Source organism: Cupressus sempervirens, chromosome 7 (assembly GCF_028749045.1).
Source record: "Cupressus sempervirens isolate cs-2001-9-10 chromosome 7, ASM2874904v1, whole genome shotgun sequence".
Classification (NCBI taxonomy): Eukaryota; Viridiplantae; Streptophyta; class Pinopsida; order Cupressales; family Cupressaceae; genus Cupressus; species Cupressus sempervirens.
In genome coordinates, this window is record NC_143124.1 from 325,417,284 (window position 1) to 325,425,877 (window position 8,594).

At 40.7% G+C, this 8,594-nt stretch overlaps 1 pseudogene across 1 annotated transcript; it reads left to right on the forward strand.

The window, feature by feature from the left end:
* Positions 1-303: 303 nt before the first annotated feature.
* On the forward strand, positions 304-1,933 carry LOC149546725 (UDP-glycosyltransferase 89B2 pseudogene; annotated as a pseudogene). The gene has a single exon (XR_016353765.1). The product of XR_016353765.1 is annotated as a UDP-glycosyltransferase 89B2 pseudogene (transcript).
* Positions 1,934-8,594: the final 6,661 nt, after the last annotated feature.

Here is an 8,594-nt window from a genome sequence, read left to right on the forward strand (position 1 = left end):
GAGATACACTCAATCTTAGACGTACGTGACTTATATTTCACTAGGTAAAATTGTAAGTCTTAAATTATAGCACAATTGTCTAAGAATAGATCCCAACTCCCTCACCATATAGCCAAAAGACAAGGACTCCAACGCCCAAAGAACTCTTGTTGTTACTGTATAAATATAATATCCGTATCCGTATAAAATATGTTATAAGACTGAAATCCTTAGTCAAAGATTCTAATCATGTCCATTGTCGAGGACCCCAACCGGTCATGAACACGCTAAAACCAGTCCGTTCTCCGAGTGGGATAATTATAGGTGGGTCCATGCCGTATGATCTTGCGAGGTTGTGGCGACAAATGGAGTCTCGGGAGTTCTAATCTCCAAGCGGAAGACTACTTTATCTTCCACTTGCTATCCAGTGGGAGGGAGTGCGAAGATGGAGATGGAGAGGAAGAAGCCTCACGTACTGGTATTGCCATTCCCTGCGCAGGGGCATATGATTCCTCTCCTAGATCTCTCTCTTTCTCTCGCCTCTAGGGGCCTCGCGCTAACCGTGCTGTGCACACCAGGAAACGAGCACCTGCTGCGGCCTCTGTTGTCGCAGGGCCTCCATATCCAACCCCTCATTCTTCCCCTCCCTCCCACGGAAGGGCTTCCCCCCGACGCCAGCGTAGGGCAGATGCGCGTGGAGCTGATGCCGCTGTTCATGTATTCTTTCCAAGGCCTCGCGGGGGCCTTGGAGAAGTGGCTCCTGCAGCAGAGGAGCAGAGAGGAGGACACCTTTGGGCGCGTGGTCTGCATCATCAGCGACTTCTTCCTGGGATGGAGCCAGGAGACGGCGGCCAAAGTGGGCATACCCAGAGTAGTGTTCCATCCCTCAGGGGCCTTCGCTGTCTCTATCATCGCCTCTCTCTGGAAGTACATGCCGCACCTGGGGGTGGAGGGGGATGAGGATCGAGTGCCCATCCCTGGTCTCCCACATCCCCTCACTCTTGCCAAATTCCAACTCTCTCGCCTTGCATGCTCCTACAAGAGCTCCGACCCCGTGTACGAGTCCATCAGGCACGGCATGAATTTGAATCTCAAGAGCTGGGGCGCCCTCATCAACACCTTCTACTCGCTGGAACCTCTCTATGTCGACCATCTCAGAACTATTTCAGGCCGTCCTGTTTGGTCGGTGGGTCCCCTGCTGCCCCCTGCCGTCTTGGAGGGTGGGGAGATGGAGAGGAATAGGAATACTAGTCCTCTTCCTCTTGGTGTACTGAGGGGGAGCCCTGATCCAGCCAAGGAGGAAGGCGGGTGGTGGGAGTGGCTGAATGGGCGCAGAGAGAGATCGGTGGTGTATGTGTGCTTCGGCAGTCTGGCAAGGTTGTCGGAGAGGCAGAATGAAGCAATTGCAGGGGGATTGGAGGAAAGCGGGGAGTGCTTCATATGGGTGAGGAGAGAGGCAGAGGAGGGGGAGGGGGGAGTGGGAGAGAAGGGGGTTGTGATAAGAGGGTGGGCGCCTCAGCTAAAGATCCTATCGCACCCAAGTGTTGGGGGATTTGTCACACACTGTGGGTGGAACTCTACACTGGAGAGCATTGCGCTGGGGATTCCGATGATTGCGTGGCCATTTTCAGCGGATCAGCATAGCAACGCTCTGTTGGTGGAGGAGTTGGGAGTTGGGGAGAGAGTATGCCAAGGGCAACACGCAGTGCCGGACAGAGGTGAGTTGGCGAGGGCAGTGAGGAGACTGGTGGGAGAGGGAGAGGAAGGCGATGGGATGCGCATGCGAATGCGGGCACAGGAGTTGAGAAGGGCTGCAAGAGAGGCGGTACACCAGGGCGGATCTTCTTCCTCTAATCTCGAAGATTTCGTCGCTTCCATACAAACTTTGGCCCACAACAATTTGTAATAGACCATGTTTCTATAAAAGCTGAATAATTATTTTACATATTTGGAAGATTTTGTCCCCAAAACCCACCATATATTACAATAGGGTTTGTCCAAATCGTGCTCCGAATCTTCATACATCAATTTCAGTTTTTGTAATCTCTTTAAGCCGATAGGCTTTTTCATTGTAGGCGTAACCCACTGACTGAAAATTGTCGGATGGTAGTAAATTGTCTTATGCAAATACATATCCGTCGACGGGAGATTGTGTGATGACACTAAGAAGTCTTCCACCCTGCTTGCGCCGAACCTTGCCACACAGCTGTTTTGGGTAGCTTGCATGCCGACGTGGATTGCTTGCCACAGAGGTGTGTGGTGGTGTCTGCGACCGCCTCAGCAATTGCCGCCCTTTGCAATAACCTTATTGAACTACTCATACCCATTTTAATCACTTCCTTAATGCTATTGAAAGTAGTATTTACCTGCATGTTCTTCTATGAGGTACAAAGAAAATTGCTAGTAAGATAATCTCACCGACTTTTTGTGTTATTAAGACAATCGACTGCTTCTAATACCAGGAGCAGACATAATATTGATGATAAAGACACAATATGAGCAACTAATAAGGGAAAACTTAATTTCATTATAGAAATTAGAGCTCAGTCGGCCAAATAGCTGTTTGTGGCTAATATCAGAGAAAATAGAGAACCAGAATTACCAAACCTAATTCATTAAAGATGATAGAAGTCAAGCTACCCAGACCACTTGTAAAAAAAAACCCCACCTGAAATCGGCATTAACTCAGACTTTATAACCTGCGTGTGACAGAATAGAATGGATAACAAAAATTCATACCACGCTGTAATGGCACAGAAAACAACCACTAAGGCCTCGTTTGGTTACGGGAATACCGGGCGCGGAATAGGGTTTTCAGCGCCAAAATCGGGTTATGGAAGAAAACGGTGGCGTTTGGTTCATCAAATGCATAACCCGGTTTCGGGTTTCGTCTGCCAATTTCGCTCAAAAATTGGAAGAAATTTCTTCCAAGAAATAGGTGGAAGTTGAAATGAAAACCAGGTTTTGGGTTTTTATGAATGCGTTTGAATAAATCGTCGGGTCCGTCGAATCCGCCTTAGGTTTTTGGAAGAACAAATTGGGTTTTTTGGAAGACGACGGTTGTATTGTTTTCGTGCTCTGTTGTGCGAAGGCGAGGGTTTTTGGTTTGCTGCGTTTGTTGGGCTTGTGGGTTTTCTGTGGCCGTGGTTTGCGAGGGTTTCTGGTTTGTGGGTTTTCTGTGGCCGTGGTTACCTGTGGCCGTGGCGTGTGGCTGTGGCATTTTCTGCGATTTCTCTTCTCCACTTTGAACAGCGGCGGCGGTAAACGGTTCTCCTCTCACACCCACCTTTGCATACTGGATTTTTTTAAGTTTTTTTGGTTCATTCAAACGTAACTGTTTGTTTCAAATCTGTTTTTAAAATAGTCAATATATGTGGTAACTGTTTGTTTCAAATCTGTTTTTAAAATAGTCAATATATGCTCACTAATAAATTCGAGTATAGTGCTGTGAGAGATCAATACCAGTGAAATGAAAAATTAAACTTTGTAACAGTTTCTGGGTGTTTGTTTTAAATCTGTTTAGCAAAATAGTCAATATGTGCTCACTAATAAATTCCACTATAGTGCTGTGAGAGATCAATACCAGTGAAATGAACAACCAAACTTTGTAACAATTTCTTGCCAGTAATGAGTTCTAGTATGTTGTTGTGAGAGATGAACGAAATACTATTAAATAGAGCCAAGTCATAAACTTGTGCTCACTAATAAATTCCAGTATAGTGCTGTGAGAGATCAATACCAGTGAAATGAATAACTAAACTTTCTAACTGTTTCTTGCCAGTAATGAGTTCTAGTATACTGCTGTGAGAGATGAATGCAATACCATTAAATAGAGTCAAGTCATAAACTATGTATGAATCAACTATGTATAGATCAATGTCAATCATGGCTTTTATCTATACATAATCAATATGTGCTCAATATGTGCTTAATAATGAATTCTAGTGTGTGCTCATGTGATTACCTGTATATATCATAGTGCCAATCAAGCAAAACATGGCAATCATGGCTTTTATCTATACATAGTTGACCTATACGTAGTTTATCATGGTTCAAATCTGTTTAGCAAAACAGTCCAATATATGTTGTAACAGTTTGTTTAGAATCTGTTTGACAAAATAGTCAATATATGCTCACTAATGACTTTCAGTATAGTGTTGTGAGAGATCAATACCAGTGAAATGAACAACTAAACTTTGTAACAGTTTCTTGCCAGTAATGAGTTCTAGTGTACTGCTGTGAGAGATGAATGCAATACCATTAAATAGAGCCAAATCATAAACTATGTATAGATCAATGGCAATCATGGCTTTTATCTATACATAATCAATATGTGCTCAATATGTGCTCAATAATGAATTCCAGTATGTGATCATGTGATTACCTGTATATATTATAGTGCCAATCATAATAGCAAAACATGGCAATCATGCTTTTATCTATACATAGTTGACCTATACATAGTTTATCATGGTTCAAATCTGTTTAGCAAAATAGTCCAATGAGTTCCAGTATAGTGATGTGAGAGATCAATGTAATACCATTAATCAAAGTGAATCATGCCAATGAAATGAACAACTAAACTATGGATATATCAAGTATGTATTGATCCATGCAAAATCATTCAACATACTTATGGCGTCATAAACTATGTATAGATAAAAGCCATGATTTCAAACTATGTATAGATCAATGCAGAAAGAAACTCTATTCCTATTGCCAACTATGCTACTTTTCATCTTCTAAAAGACGAGCCTCAGTTTCAGCGGACCTGACGATTTATTAAAACACAGTCATAAAAGCCCAAATTCAAGTTATAGTTTGTACATGTGTATGTGTACATACATACATGTGTGTGTATGTATGTACACACATACATACTTGTGTGTGTACGTACATGCATGCATACATACATGTGCGTGTCTACGTACATGCATGCATACATGTGTGTGTGTGTGTGTACGTACATACATGCATACATACATACATACATTCATGTGTGTGTGTGTACATACACACATACATACATGTGTGTGTACATACGTACATGCATACATACATGTGTGTGTGTGTGTGTACGTACATACATGCATACATACATGTGTGTGCACATACATATATACATACATGTGTATACATATAGACAAATGGAATCAATATTATGCTTTCATTGGTATAGATAGATTACATGGAGTATAATGACACATTGTAATTTGTTCTTTATGGGCTTATGATCCTCGGTAGTTGGTACTCCTTGTTGTATTTGAATATATAATTGACTTCTTAACGCAATGAGGCTAGCAAATAATCATGTTGTATCTCGATAGGTGATAGTTGATATTTCATAACTGATAGTGTTTAAATTGTCCACATTTCAGGTCACTAATGGATCCTATGGAGAGTATAGAGGTCCAAGGAAGCATAGTTAGGAAGACCACATACACCCGCATTCTCACAATTCTTTTTGCTTTTGTTGGCATAGCCAAAGTACTGGTAGCCCGAGAAGGTAGTCAAATGGGTAAACGAATAAGAAAAGGAAATTTCTTTTGTAGAGACATTATTCATTCGAATGAGGTGGATTGTCATGATCAGATTCGGATGAGTAGGGCAGCCTTCTTTTCTCTAGCTCGTATTCTGAGGCTGAAAGGAAGCTTGAGAGATACGATCCACTTGAAGTTAGAGGAACAACTAGTGATGTTCCTCCACACCCTTGGGCACAATCTAAGGAACCGCAAGATTGCCCATAACTTTGGGCACTCAGGAGAGACAGTCAGTCGGTACTTCCACAAGGTTTTGATGGCTATCTTAGCCCTTCACAGAGATTACTTCATACCACCTAGTCCAGGCACTCCTCTTGAAATTAGTGGGAAGGATCGTTTTGAACCATTCTTCAAGGTAAATCACACATTATTACAAGTTTATTGTCTAGAATGTTGTCCTTATCTTATTATTACTTGAGCATACATTTGATCAGTGTATCATATCCCACAGGATTGCATTGGAGCCATCGACGGTACCCATATTCCAGTGCGAGTTGATGTCGACATACAGGGTAAATATCGTGATAGAAAAGGGAACCTATCGCAAAATGTTATGGGTGTCTGCTCCTTTGATTGTAAGTTTCAGTATTGCCTTGCTGGTTGGGAAGGCTCTGCTGCAGATAGCCGTGTTCTAGCCTCAGCTCTATCCAGATCAGATCCACTTGTAGTTCCCCCTGGTAAGCCAAATCACATTTTAATACACTCAAGGTTATGCTAAATGGTTCAAGTATTGACAATATACTTTCTTTATATAGGAAAATATTATCTCGTGGATGCTGGATATCCAAATGCACCTGGATTTCTCGCTCCTTATCGGTGTACACGCTACCACTTGAAAGAGTGGTCAAGAGAAAACCCAATAAACTCTGCACATGAGTTGTTCAACCATCGACACTCCTCTCTTAGAAATGCAGTAGAACGTACATTTGGTATTCTGAAGCAGCGTTTTCCAATCTTAAGACATGCAACGTCTTATGATATCATGACACAATCCTATATTGTTTTAGCATGTTGCATACTTCACAATTTCATTACGATAGAGGATGGCCTTCCATCGGAAGAAGCTATTGAAGAGGAAGATGATCGTGATGGGATAGAGGTGCCACTACTTGAGACATATGGGTTGTCTCAGGAGGATAGAAATGAGTGGGCCCAATTTCGAGAAGATATAGCAAATAGGATGTGGGAAGATTATAGATCTCGAGAATAAATGATTTATTAGAAGGCAATGTGCTTTATATGATTAAATTGATGTATGCATATACAATGATGGTGTTTGATTTCGTTATTCTGATATCAGTCTTTGCTACATTCTAATTAAATAAAAAGAACATTAACTTTCAATTTCACACCTACATTATGTAAAAAAATTGTTGATCATATCTGCAATACACAATTCAACTTGAAATATAGATTACATTGATTTAAATGCAAGAAAGCACAATTATTATACATCTTTGCATTGAGAAAGTACAATAACATGCTTCATAATGGGGCTCATGACTATTTACTTGCCATTGATATCACCATTTTGTCTTACTGGTAGTTTTTTTGATGTTGATGTGTTATCATCAATTATTGCTTAAAATGTGTATCATCTTCAGTTAAATTCTTTCAAGTTTATTAAATGTTAGCCTCATTGCATTAGGATGTATTAAAAAATGATATTTAAAGTTTATCATCTTCAATTTTAAATGAAATACAGCAAGGAGTACCAAATGATGAAGATCATAAGCCCACTAGTAAGAAGAGAACAACGAATTCGTTGAAAATCCTATATTTCTGATGTTACTGCTTGCTGCATTCTATTTAAATTTAAAGAGCAATAACTTTAAATTTCAGTCGTATGATTACTTTAAATCGTAATACGTTTACCTATTCAATATGTTAGCCTTGTTCCATTATGACGTATTACAAATTGATAGTTAAAGATTTTCTATTTCAAATTTAAATGAAATACAGGAAGGAGTACACAATGGCATATATCGAGCTCATGATGAGCATGGACGGATCTGATCATGTGAAACAGATGTGTTCTCCCATTACTTTGAGTGACATAGATGGATCCCTCACTGTGAGCAACAAATCTTCTTCTTCAAAGAAGAAAATGTGGACAAAATCGATGGAACGCAAGTTTTTAGACTTGCTCCTTGAACAAGTCCATCTCGGACGGAAAGGTGAAGGTGGGTTTAAAAAAGAGGCATGGACTGCGATAGAGAGGACATTCAATTCAGCGATGAACTCGAATCTGTCACGAGATCATTTTAAGAATAAGCTAAAAACATGGAAAGTAGGATATAAAGTAATGAAGGACTTGAAAAATACAAGTGGGTTAGCTTGGAATGAAGAAACTCAAACTGTGGATGCTGAGGATTCAGTGTGGGATGACCTTTTGAAGGTAGGATCATCTTTGTACTCTTTTCATTGAAGAAATTTTTCCTTCTTATTTTAATAATGAAAAACTTACAACCTAATCCATCTATTAATGCTTATATGTAGAGGAGAGAATTCAAAAATGCAAAAATGTATAAGAGGTCACCTTTCCAATATTTCAATGAGTTGGCTGTAATTGTTGGTAATGACATTGCTGAAGGGTTCGCATCTACAACACCCCTTGATGCTGAAGAAGGGCACCCTATGAACGATGCATTTAATGTGCTTGATGAGGATGATACCAATTGTGGTACACCTCTTGACAGCCAACCAGATATTGATGAAGAGTTATATCATTCCAATCAGTCGAGTGCAAGTGCTAGAGGGACTCCTCCACCATCATCATCAAGGAGGGGAAAGAGGAAGAAGACATCTTTGGCTGCATCATTGGATGTGATATGCGAAACTATGAAGGAACTGAAAGATGGCCTCATTAAGCCTCAGATTGTAAAAGTGGATAAATCTGAAGATGATAATATTTTGACTGCTGCATATATTGCTCTCAAAGCTGTCCCTGAATTGAGTCGAGCAATTTTCGTGAAAGCACATGATACCTTCATGCTTCAACGTGAAAGAGCCAAAGGGTTCTTGATGATGGATGAGGCGGAGAGAGTGGAGTGGATTGCAATGACATTTGGTACC